The sequence below is a fragment of the Zonotrichia leucophrys genome, chromosome 6 (genome assembly GCF_028769735.1).
Source record: "Zonotrichia leucophrys gambelii isolate GWCS_2022_RI chromosome 6, RI_Zleu_2.0, whole genome shotgun sequence".
NCBI lineage: Eukaryota > Metazoa > Chordata > Aves > Passeriformes > Passerellidae > Zonotrichia > Zonotrichia leucophrys.
This window is the reverse complement of record NC_088176.1, coordinates 3,363,754-3,376,266: the sequence shown is the minus strand read 5'-3', so window position 1 is coordinate 3,376,266 and position 12,513 is coordinate 3,363,754.

Below are 12,513 nucleotides of genomic sequence, written 5' to 3'. Positions count from 1 at the left end.
ATTGTGTAGGGATCCAGGTCAGGATTCTGTGTGGGGATCCAGGTCAGGATTCTGTGCGGGGATCCAGGTCAGGACTCTGTGCAGGGATCCAGGTCAGGATTCTGTGTGGGGATCCAGGTCAGGATCCTGTGTGGGGATCCAGGTCAGGATTCTGTGCGGGGATCCAGGTCAGGATTCTGTGCGGGGATCCAGGTCAGGATCCTGTGCAGGGATCCAGGTCAGGATTCTGTGTGGGGATCCAGGTCAGGACTCTGTGCGGGGATCCAGGTCAGGATTCTGTGCAGGGATCCAGGTCAGGATTCTGTGTGGGGATCCAGGTCAGGATTCTGTGCAGGGATCCAGGTCAGGATCCTGTGTGGGGATCCAGGTCAGGATTCTGTGTGGGGATCCAGGTAAGGATCCTGTGCAGGGATCCAGGTCAAGCTGCAGGTGGGCACTGGGTGATGCCTGGTTAAAGAGCCAGGGATGAGCCACCCCAGCACACCTGAGTGTGCAAACACAGCTCCTGTGGAGTGAATCCATCCCTGCTTTTACCACCCCTGGCAGCCCTGGCCCTGCTGGTGTTTGGTGTCAGTTTGTTGGCACACGCTGCCCATCCCCTCATGGGATGTGCTGCATTATTCATCAGAGAGATGAAAAACTGGAGGAGCCGCTGTTGGTCCTGCTGAAGCTGTCTGTTCCTGCAGCATTGAAAGGAGCAGTCATTACCTGTCTCCCCTTTCAGCTCCAATTTGCCAGGATGCACATTTCCTGGGAAGCTCTGCAGGGCTCCTCGGGGCCGGCATGATTTATTTATAGGAGTGACCTTAGAGCCACTTGGAAGTCTGTCTGCTGACATTTGTGCACTGTAGAGCACTTGTGGCAAGAAACTCCCTGTGTTTCCAGTTCCCCACCCAGCCTGAAAAACTCTTTGCAGCCTGTTTTGCTGTTGAGTAAACCCCTGGATGTCCCAGCTGGATTCCTCCCAGGCTCACTCACACCCTTTGCTCATTTTCCACACCTGTGTTTCCCTGTTTCCACATCCAAAGCCTGTTCCCCCTCCAGACCCTGAGCAGCCCCATGGAACAGCACTCTGTGTTTCCCTGCTGTGGGATGCACCCCTTGTGCTGAAGCATTTTCACCAATTTAAAAAGTCACCAGGGTGAGCCAGCATTACCCAAACCTGCTCTGCCTGTGACCAGGGCAGATTATCAAAGGGCAGGTTCATGATCCATGGGCACACAAAGCTGCAGGCATGTTCAGGAGTGCCTGAGCTTCCCAGGCAATGTGACTGAGCTTTGTGTGTCCTGTTGCAAACAGCCAGGCTGGGCTCTCCCAGAAGGGTTTTGTTTGTACCCATGGGCTGTGAAGGGCTTTAAATAGCTCCTGACAATTATTTTAGGATTTTGAACAGGGAAAGAGCTGGTAAATGTCTTTGGAAAAGGTCTGATTGTTGCAGTGGGAGGGCAGGGACAGGGAGAGGGAGGTGTGGGTGCAGAGGGGTGTGTGGCTGCCCCATGATGGATGTGCAGTGACAGGACCCTTCTGACCATTGCTGTGTGTTTGGGGGAGGCAAACTTAGGGCTGAATCTTCTGCTGAAGCTGTTAAAATTCTCCAGCTTGGGATCTCTGATTGTGAACCATTTATCACTCTACATGGCTAAGAGCAGAGAGAAAAACAAATTACCCTAAAACTCATCACTGAGTTGCTGCCACGGGATGGGGATCAGAATTTGGCATCTGGTGCTCACCTCCTTTTCGGGGATCTCAGAAGTGTTGGTTCCCAGGCATCCCCCTGAGACCCTCCAGCAATCCCCTCTGTCCCCAGGTTCCTCAGTCCTTGCACTGTGCCTCCCCCTCACTGAGCAGCCCAGACGTTCATCCCACTGCTGCCTCAGCAGGGAAGGAGAAGAAAACTCTAAAATCCCTCACAGAAGGGTGGGAGAGCCAAGCAGATCCCATTGCAACAGAGAAACACCAAGCATGAGGCAGGGGATGGTGGATCCCACTGGTTCCGCCTGGGAATAAACAGGGAATTAATTCCTGTCTGGCACAGCCAACTCCTTCACAGGCTTTGGGCTTCACTCGGGGAAAACATTGATCTCTGCAAAGCAAAAGCACTAAAAATCTTCCAGGAAAAAAAGTGGTTTATTTCTACGGGGAGAAAATGGGACAGCTAAGGGAGAGAGAAGCAGAAGGGTGCCAGGGTGGCAGGAAGGCTTTGGGGACAGGATGGGAGGGGACATGGAGCAGTGGCAGGGCTGGACACCGAGCTGGAAGCCACATGTGCTGGTGCTGATGGTGGCAATCATTGCAGTGCCAGGCAGGGGAAGGGGGAGCTGCAGCCTTCACTGGTGTCTGCAGTGTTTATTGTCCCCACTGCGTTCCTGTGGGCATCACCTGAGCTCCTTAACCCTCCTCAATCTGCTCTGGAATATGGGCTCTGAGGAGGCTTCATCCATCCACACCTTGCCAGCTGATAAAGGACTTTCAGTCCCCTTCAATTATTTTCAGGTATTAGATATTCTGCAGCAGGAGCTGAGATGGTCCATGACCTCTGAGACATCTGAGTGAGAAATGATGGTGATGCTCCATTTCAACGAGGCAGACACTCAGCCTGGCTGGAAACATTCTGAAAATGAGGTGAACTAAGGAGTTAACAGCTTTTAAAGTGTCATAATGATGAAAGGAACTTTTAAAGTGTCATAATGATGAAAGGATTACAAAACCCTGAAGGTGGGAACAAGTCTTGACCCTTGTCTTGGGTTAATTCTGTGGGGGCAGCCCAGGACCTGGTGCTTTTCAAAGGGTTGTTCCAAGGGTTTACATCAGAGCAAAGGGAGGGAAACTTCAGATCTGCCATTGGATCGGGGTGGGAGTTCTCTGACAGGCTCTAATTTGAAATCTCTGAAGTCTAGGAGAGAGCAGTCCTTTTAAAGTCTCAAACTGGTGGCAGCTCCAAGCTGGGACATGATGTGCAGTCAGGGAATGGAAATTCAGTCATGCAAAACAGCCAAACATAACAGCTGCTGAAAGAGAGCCTGCTCTGGGGGGGGAAACAGGGAGGCTCAGCCTAGAAATTTATCCTCTCATGTCCTGCATGAGGCTTTTGGAAATTCCCCTTTAAACAAAGCAAAGGTTAACCCCTGCTTGGGAGAACCCCTAAAACCCTGCCCTGCTCAAGTCTTCCAAATGCCTCTGTGGAATTAAGGGTTAAATCCTGAAACCCATCCCTCTGTAAAGCGTCTCAACCACCTCCAAATCAGGTGAATTGGACTTGGAACCTCTCTTTAGGCTCTTCATCAGACAACAACTTCCATCTCATTTCAGAGAATTTCCGCTAAAGTAAAATATTTAAGCAGAAAATTTGTATTACTGGAAATCAAATTTGGAAAATTTGTATTGCTGAAAATCTGAAAGGATGATTTCCTCCCAGTTTGGCTTACAGAAAATAACAAAGCATCATGTGCCCTTGACCACACACATAAGTGATGAGGTAAACAAGGGAAGTTTATCTCACATCTGACTTACCAGGGGTTGTGGTGACCTACCCACAAGGTTTGTTTGAGCATTTTGCTTTTCACATGTTGTAATTTTGTTGTTTTCCTTGAAAAGCCATATCTATACTTGAGAAAACAAAAGGACAGAGGCACAAATGTGAGTGTACCACAGAACCCCCTCAGCAATTTGTGGTTCCCAGCTTCACACACATCTTTAAATTCTGCTCATTTTCAGTCCTGCATGGGGTTTCCATAGGGTTTCCCACCTATCTACAGAGGAAATGGGAATTTTCCTCCTCATAACAAATATTTGTTATTTTAGCTTCTGGTCACCACAAACATTTATTCAATTTTTTAAAATGAATTTTGAATTTCATCTTTTTTTGTGCCAGACCTCCTCATTTCTTTCCCTTGTGCTGATTTTTCATGCCTACATATGATTCAGTTAATCTTTCCCAAAAGAGTGTAGCAAATTAGATTAACGAGGCAAATTAATAAACCAGTGTAGCTGTGAGACCTCGTACACTTTACTTACCAAGTGCAGCACATCATCCTTCACTCAGAGGCCCAGCACAAGTTATTCATGAACAGATTTTTGCATCCTTGGTGCTGTGTGCCTACTGCTGATGCCTTGTGCAGGCTGCCCTGGAGCAGAGACTGGACAGAACTAAAGGATAAAGCAGGGATTTATTAAAGGCCTCTATGGATCCACCTTGGGCAGCACAAGAGCCCAGCCAGGGCTGCACCCAAGATGAACCAAAATGGCCCCAAAATGCACGGCCGGGCACGGGCTCTGTCCCTGGGATCAGTTCTGCTCCATTTGCACCTTGCAGTTCATTGTCCCATCCCAGCTTTAGCCCAGGCAGTCCCACCCTGCTTGTTTTTCTCTCTCCAACCCACGGTGTTTGTGCTCCTGGGCTGAGATTTGGATCATTTGTCCTTGGTGCCCAGCTGGAGCAGGAATTGTTTTGTCTCCCTGCTCTGTGCACAGAGCTCAGCATCCCCTGATGTGAGCCCAGACCCACACACTAAAGCAGAATAGAATCTGAAAAACATAAAAGCTAAACCTGAGGCATCGCTGCCAACCTGGAATGCCACAGGAGTTTGGTGGCTGTGCCCTGGATGCTGATGGCCACTGCCACAGCTGGAACCGAGGTGTGCTGGCTGCTCTGAACCCCTGCCAGAAATGCTCTGTAGAGCTGGAGATTTTATCACAGCCCATTGTAACCCGACAACAATGAAGCCATTAGAGCTTGGCCCCGAGCCCACAGCACTTGGAAATGTGACAAACTCACCTTTATGGGGACTAACAGCACGGTTTGTGGCTTTATCCATCAGCCCCTAAGTGACTGCACCTTCCACAGCCTCGCTGGGCTGAGTTTGGGGCTCTGCACCCTCCTCTGAGCTTTCAGGTCTTCCCCATCATCAGGCACACGGAGATCTCAGGGTTTCCCCACCTGTTTCCCTGCTGGGGTCAGGAAAAAGCAGCCCAGGCTTTGCAGAGGCTCAGTTTAGGAGCAGAAACTCTCTTTATTGGGCTGGGGAAGGTGGAGAATGACCAGCAGGACCTGCCTCAGCTCCCTGAAACCCTGAGGGTGCCCAGCCCAGCTGTGGGGGATGCTGTGAGCTCTGGACAAGCTCACGCTCCAAGCCAGGCCTGGAGCTCATGATCCTGATATTGATCTTTGTTTAATACAATATATTAAGCAATTTAAACAGGCAGCACCTGGCAGGGCTCCTTGGCAGGCAGCCCAAGCTCTGGGGAGCATCACTGCTGCCGCTGCTCAGCCTCCCCCAGCAGCAGCTCTGGGAGAGGCACAGAAACCAGGAGGGCAGGCAGCAGGGACCTGGCTGAGCACAGCCCCAGACAGCTTTTGTCTGAGCAGAGGGACTGGAAGATTTCTCTTTTCTCTTTCTAGAGACTGGAATTGTATTTTTTTTAAATAATATTGCCTTTTCTTGTCAGTTTTTTCCTGTGGGGTGGCTCAGGGGACACCAGGGAAGGCCACATTCTGACAGGCTGCTTTTGCTGTCCAAGGCAAGGAATGCTGAGAGACAAGGAAGTGCACAAATCCAGATGGGATTTGGCTTTTTTTGGTGGCTTCATTGCAAAGTGCACCTGTGTCTGCCTGAACAGTTTTAAAAGACAGATCCTGAGCACAGGGAGGTGGGACAGAGCAGGGGCTCCTGTGTGCCCTGTTCCAGGTGGTCTCTGCAAACTCAGAGGTGCCTGAGCATGGGGATGATGCTCTCCTGATCCCCCCAGTTCTCTGGGTGTGGAGATATCTGGGGATATCCACTGACTGGATATCCACTGACTGCCATGGAGCACCTGCTGGGAAGTGGGGACCTTGCCTCTGGTTTAGTCAGACCCTAAAGCTTCACCCATCCAGGCTGGAGACAGAAACATTTATCTCATCAGGGGGAGTAATTTCTGTGCATCCTTTAATCTGGGAATCCCACCTTCATCAGGGAGAATGGATCCAAGCACCCAAGAGCATCCTGCAAGAGACTGGGACACTGCCTGGAGCTCTGGCAGGTTTGGGACTGAATGTCTTCCCAAGTTCCTTTATAAGCAGAGTTTCCTACTTGTTTATGTCAATTGTGCCCTGTGTAATCTGTTTGGTTTGCCTGGGGGAACAGCAGGACACTAATTAATTAATGATGACAAGAATGACTCACTTTCCTTGTGCCCTCCTGTGGCACCTTCTTTGTCACAGGGGGAAGCAGGAGCACAGATCCTGGCCCAGGCTGTCTCCTGGGGAAAGGAGGGCAGCAAAATATGGATTTGTAGTGACTGTGCAGCATTTGTGTCCTGCCCAGTGTCACCACAGAAGAGGCTGCTCCATGAACAGCCACTCAGTGTTCCTGAGGGAAGCTGGGAATGTTGGGATTTTAATAGCACTGGGATTAACTGCCTGCTTAAATGAGGAAAGCAATAGCTCTGTAATTAGTGTGTGACTTCCTGAGCAAAAATGGGAATGCTGCTTGCCCTGCTGCTCAGGGAAGGGGCCCAGCCTGGCCCCAGGGCAGGAAAGCTCCTCCTGCAGGCTTGGACATCCCCACTGCTTCCCCAAAATCCCACAGCCTGCAGCAGCCCCAGCGCTGCACAAAGGCTGCTGCAATTCCATCTGGGAATCTGCAAGGGTGGGAAATCTCACCAGGATTAAAATTCTCCCCCACAAGCTGTGATCTAGTGAGAGCACAGAATTAACACCGTGTTTAGGGCAAAATAAAACAAATCCAGATCTGACCACCTGTTCTGGAACAGGAGAGAGACAGGAGGCTGGGCAGGGGGAGGAGCTGGGAACATCATGTGGAGGGGTCAGTTTTATTTGTGAGAGGGCAAAAAGCTCTTTGTTGTGGGCAGGTCCCTTCCCTCAGGCCGTCCCCACACTGGGCTGAGTTCTCCATTCCCAAACAAGGCTTGGTCATATCCTCTTATGACAGCTTAGAGTCTGTCATTACTGCTCATTACCAGATTGACAGAGCACAGCCTGTCCTTGCTGCCCTGCCTGCAGCTAAAATCCTGCATGCAGGAGTCAGGAATCCCTGCTGCTATTACAAATCATTGGAAATCCTAGAGGGAAAAAAGCCTCTGAACCCCAAACTCACAATTCCTCAAGGTCACTGTGTTAAAATAATACATATATACATATATTTGTATTTTTTTAATAGAAGGGAAAGATTTCCATGTTAAATTATTGCAAAGCAGCCTGATTGAGCCCCTTAGAGTTCCCCTGTACATTTATTTTTCATGCCACACTGTATGAATGTAAGATTGAACATCACACAGCTTCCTTTGGCCCCTGGCCAGGCAGAGGTTGGAAAATAATTCCCTTTTTTACAGATGTCTTTATCCATGTAGAATGGATAAGTTTAGACAAGAAGGATGTGAGCACTTCAGAGAAATTGATGTCCAGTGAAAGAAGAGCCCCACAAGGTCCTTGCCTATTTTCCTACGGATATTATAATGGTAGGAGAATGGAGTAATCTTATTTTCATTCCAGTGTGTAGGACTGCGAGCCAGCAATGCCTGGGTTGTGAGGAGCTAGTTTTGGATCGTTTAGGTATCTTCCTCACTCATTTGTCGATCTTAGAAACTCTCATCAAATTTATTAGTGGCAGAATGATGGGGGAATAGTTTCATGGAATAGGGCAATTTCTGCTCCACAGGAAAGAGGGAGCAAATGTTTCCTGGTTGGGGGGTTTGTCAGGCATGGGGTCTTAGGACGGATTAGTACTTTTCCTCAAACTAATTTGTCAGATTTGAAACTCTCAAACATAAAGACTCCAACTGAGGCAGACCTGCACTCTTGGAAAGTTTTTCTAAAGGAATAGGGAAATTGTGCTCAACAGAAAATGGCAGCTAACATGTTTTCCTTTCTTTCTTCATCTTCTCTTAGCCATTATTTTTGTGCTGAATGTTTTAATTTATCACCAAATACAGGTTTCCCTCTGTGCCATGTAAACTCCCTTGTCTGTTCAGTTTTAAAAGTGTACAGTGTTTTTTGAGACCATTTATTTAAAAAGAGCTTTAAAAATGAAGGTGGTTCATTGTACAGAACCCCTGAGACAGCTGCCAGGAGTGCTGCATAAATTACAGCCTCTTCTGGTGACCATTTAATGCAAGGAAGATGGAAAAAACCAGCATGCAGATGATGCTGAAAGCCAAGAACATTTTTCAAAACTCAAGGTCTTCACGCTAATAATGAAAAATTCCTTGTCTCTGCTGGGGGTGACCTTGTGAAAAGCAGCTTGCATGTGCATCTCAAAACATCAGGGCTAAATTAGGTCTCCATAACGTGAGTGCAGTGTGAACTAGGGTGTCTGTGCTCCCCAGAGGGGTCAGCGTGCCTGCAGGTAACTTGTTTAGCCTAGTTCAGATGCACTGAAACGCTCTGGGTCGTGCTCAGGTGTGCTGAGCTGCAGGTGCTGCTTTCTCCCTGCTCCAGAGGAAAGGACAGTGCAGAGCAGCTCACAGGTGAGGGCTGCTGGATGAGAAGTGAAACTTTTCCTTTCAGGTGGGAAATGAGCAGCTCAGAGGGAAGGGCTGTTGGAGAGGTGAATGCTGGATGAGAGGTGAAACTCTTCCTTTCAGGTGGGAAATGAGCAGCTCACAGGTGAGGGAAGAGAAGGATGCTGGATGAGAGGTGAAACTTTTCCCTTCAGGTGGGAAATGAGCAGCTCACAGGTGAGGGATGTTAGAGAGGAGGATGCTGGATGAGAAGTGAAACTCTTCCTTTCAGATGGGAAATGAGCAGCTCACAAGGTGTGAGGGAAGGAGAGAAGAATAGGTAATAGCATGGATGAGAGATGTGGAAAACTCTTCCTTTCAGATGGGAAATGCTGCTGCCTGGAAGATTCCAGACCCAGAGGGGTTGTGGTGAATGCTGGTGTGTTGAATCCAGGCTGCTTTGCACAAGCTCAGGAGCTCCAGCAGGATTCTGAGCTGCCCCAGAAGTGCTGCCAGGATGACCAGGAGATGACATGGAGCTGATGGAGTGTGTCTCTGGGGACATTTCCCATCTCTGGAGGCACCTCCATCACTTCAGGGTCCATCTCCAGCCTCGCTCCCTGCCCTGGACACCAGAGGCTTTAGGAGATCCCACAGAGCTTTGGAGAGCAAGTTTCAGAGTTCCTGGATAAATTACAAAAGCTCCAAATTCTGTGATAATTTTTGTTTTAAGCAATATTTTTCTTTTCCTGGAAAATTTTCCTTACTCATTACTTTCATTACCTCTTTTGTAGAATTAAGTATTTTAGAACTTTGAAAATTGAAGCAGGAAAGAAATAGAGGCTTTTAATCAGCTCTAGCTATAAACTTGGATGAGAAATATCAATTAAATTATTTTTTTTTCGTGGCCCTTCCAGTATTAGGCTGGCAGAAAAAGAAGCCAAAACTGTTCTTGGTGTTCTAGGTTAATGGTTTGTGTTTCTAATCCATAATCTCTTTTATTTCACGCAGTCTCACTACATTTGGGACTTCATGCTCTCTAGTCACATTATCTCTCAAGGAAAACCAGCTCAATTAAACTTCATTTGGGTTTGAAAAGAGGCAGAGTGTGCATGTTTTGAGACAATTAGTGCAAGCTCAGACTGCTTATCAGGGAAAGAATAATCAGTGTCAGTCAGACCTTGGAACAAGGCTCAGAGAAGCCATCAGTGGATCTCTATCCTTGAGTGTGAATCCTCCAAAGGTACAATCTGACCAGATTTTGTCTAGACTGCGCTTTGGCCAAGGAAAGCTGGACCAGAGGATCCTTGAGGTCCCTTCCAGCCTGCTCCTCTGGGATTCTCTGATACACATCTAAGCCCAAAGCCCTGTAAATCTGCAGGCAAACCTATGAGTACAAAAAATATTGTACAGGAGCCTCTGGGATGGGCTACAGCAGCCAGGAATCCCACTGCAATGCATGAGGGTATGGAAAGGAAAGGATTATGAAGGTATTCTGTCAGATGAGGAAAACCAGCTAAACAGGGCATATAGACCCAAAATGCCAGGCAGAACACAGATGCTAATATCCCTTATTTTTCCTGGAGTGTTTCAGGAAGCCCTTGATCAGTATTAGATGTGAGAACAAATCTGCTGATCCCTCTGCACTGAGCTGGGGTATTGATCCAGCACTGGCACAAACAGAAATGCCTTCTGCACTCTGGCAATCAAAAACTGCAGGAAAAAACCTAACCAGCTGGTTTGTTTTGCTCCAAAACACAGGAATTATATTTTTAACTAATGAGTTTGAGGAACTGATATTTGTGGTTCTCTTTTGGTCTTTGCTTTTAGTTTCTGACCCCTTTATTTACACTTAGTTGATATTTTATGCTTTTCTGTGCTGCATTGAGGATTAGAAATCTACTTTGAAAATAAAGCCTCAGATTCTAACTCAACCACTTGACTCTAGAGGCAGAAGGTCTAGGACAGGAAGCAAACATTCCAAGAAAAACATGAAAATACTGACAGCTGACAGAAGTGTGATGTAACAGTGTTTAACTGAGAAGATCTAACAGGACCATATGCTGAGGCAGTCAGCAGCTCTGAGGGGAAGCCAAAGTCCAAGGGACTTTTCTCCAGGGGTTATCAAACCTAAATCAGAAGCAGCTATTTTGATTCTGAGCAACACCAGCGAGGCCTTATTTGGAATATTCTCTGATGTGGGAGGAAGACAGCCAAGAAATGAACAGAGCTCAGCTTTGGAGCTGTGTGCTCTGGGGGAAGCCCAGCTCACTTGGCCTCTTCTCTGAGTGCCTGAGGACACTGGGAAAACTCTTGAGGATGAAGCAAATCAGGCAAGATGTGTACTTGGAATAAGAGAGTGAAAATTCAAAGCCAGGATGGCAGGATAAGAGAAATAGAAACAAAATGAAATGGCAGAATTTCTGTTTCTTCAGCACAGAGGTTGGAAAGCTCTAATCCAAACAGGTTTGGGCTCCATTTGAGAAATGAGCTCCCTCATTTGAGGCAGGTGATCAGCCCCATTCATCTCAACAGCCTCTGCTTCTGACATGGGTAGCCTGGACTCTCATCTACATCAGGCTGGATGGGGCTTGGAGCATCCTGGTCCAGTGGAAGGTGTCCCTGCACAGGGCAGGGGGTTGGAACAAATGATCTTTAAAGCTTCTTCCAACCCAAACCATTCTGTGGTTCTATGATCAGCTGTGTAATCAATATTCCTAATATAACCAGTGTAATGTGATGTTTCTATACCAGTGAAATGTGGCTTGTGGGCAATGGGACAAATCTGGACTTTCTCCCCAGGCCTTGGGTTTGCCCAGGCCCCTTGACTGTAAAAGTTGGCTTGGCAGAGGGAGGAACCATGGGATGTTTTGGGGAAACTGGGCTGTGTGAGAGCCATGCCCAGGAATAAAAGGACATGAATCCCTCCTGGCCAAGGATTTCAAAGATTCCACATCCAGTGAAGGAATGTGACCTTCCTGAGACTGAGCAGCTTCACCAATTTCCAGTTATTCGAGCAGCAGCTCAACATTTTGCATAATTTTGCAAAATTGGTTTTATTGATTAGGCTGAATTGCATTGTGCAGAGCTCAGACAGTGGCTCGGTCTCTCTGCTGCTGTGGTAGTGAGATGGACAGAGAATGATGGCACATGGAGCTGGCTGGCTTAGGGCAGCAGGGGTTTGCTCCTCAGGTAAATACCCTCCCAAATTCTCTGACCTTGCTCCTCACTCTGACCTCTATGGGAGATCCAAGTCCTTTCAGCTGTACACAACCCCAGAGACGCTCTGAACTGTCCTTTGGTGTTAGAGCCCTGTAAATTTACAGCTGTGCCTGGACATGGGCAGCTCCAGAGCTGCTGTCTCATACAAGTGAGAGCTTTTGAAGCTTAAACTTTCTTCAAAGGGCTCAGGCAAGAGAAACTCAGATGCAGCTGAGACATGTGGTTGGAAAACTGAAGCAACACGTTCCTGAAACACAAAATCTGTAATGTCTCAGGGTGGCAAGGATTATTCGGGAGACAGCAAACATACTTTTCATATGAAAGCAGCAATGTGTGCTACAAAAAGCCTGTTTATAATGCAGCTTACCTAGCAGACAGCCATGTCAAGCTGTCAATGGAGAGAGGACTGACAACAAGCTAATGACCTCCTGCTGCTCAATAAATGTCTCAGCTTTGCTCCAGCATCTCTTTGTGCAGTGGGAGGGAGACAGAGATGCCAGGCAATGTTCTCTTGCAATTATTTTATTCTGTTTCTACCCATTCTTTTAACACAACATACAAGAAAGGCGGGCACAGCAGCTTTTGTGAGGCCTGATATAAGTAAACAATAGTCGCTCAAGCTATAATTACTAAATTATTTTTTTCCATTTAGGAATAAAAGCAATCAAAGAAATGTCCTTCCAGAAAAATAATCTGTTTTGAAAATGATTTATTTTTCTGTTCCACTCATTGTATCTGTAAATAAGGCAAAGCATTATGAGGTACCCTGCTAGACAGCTTTCTGCAAGATTAAATTAGCAGTAAGATGGAAAGCTACTTTTTATGCAGTTGTTGAAACTGCCTATTAGTAATGAA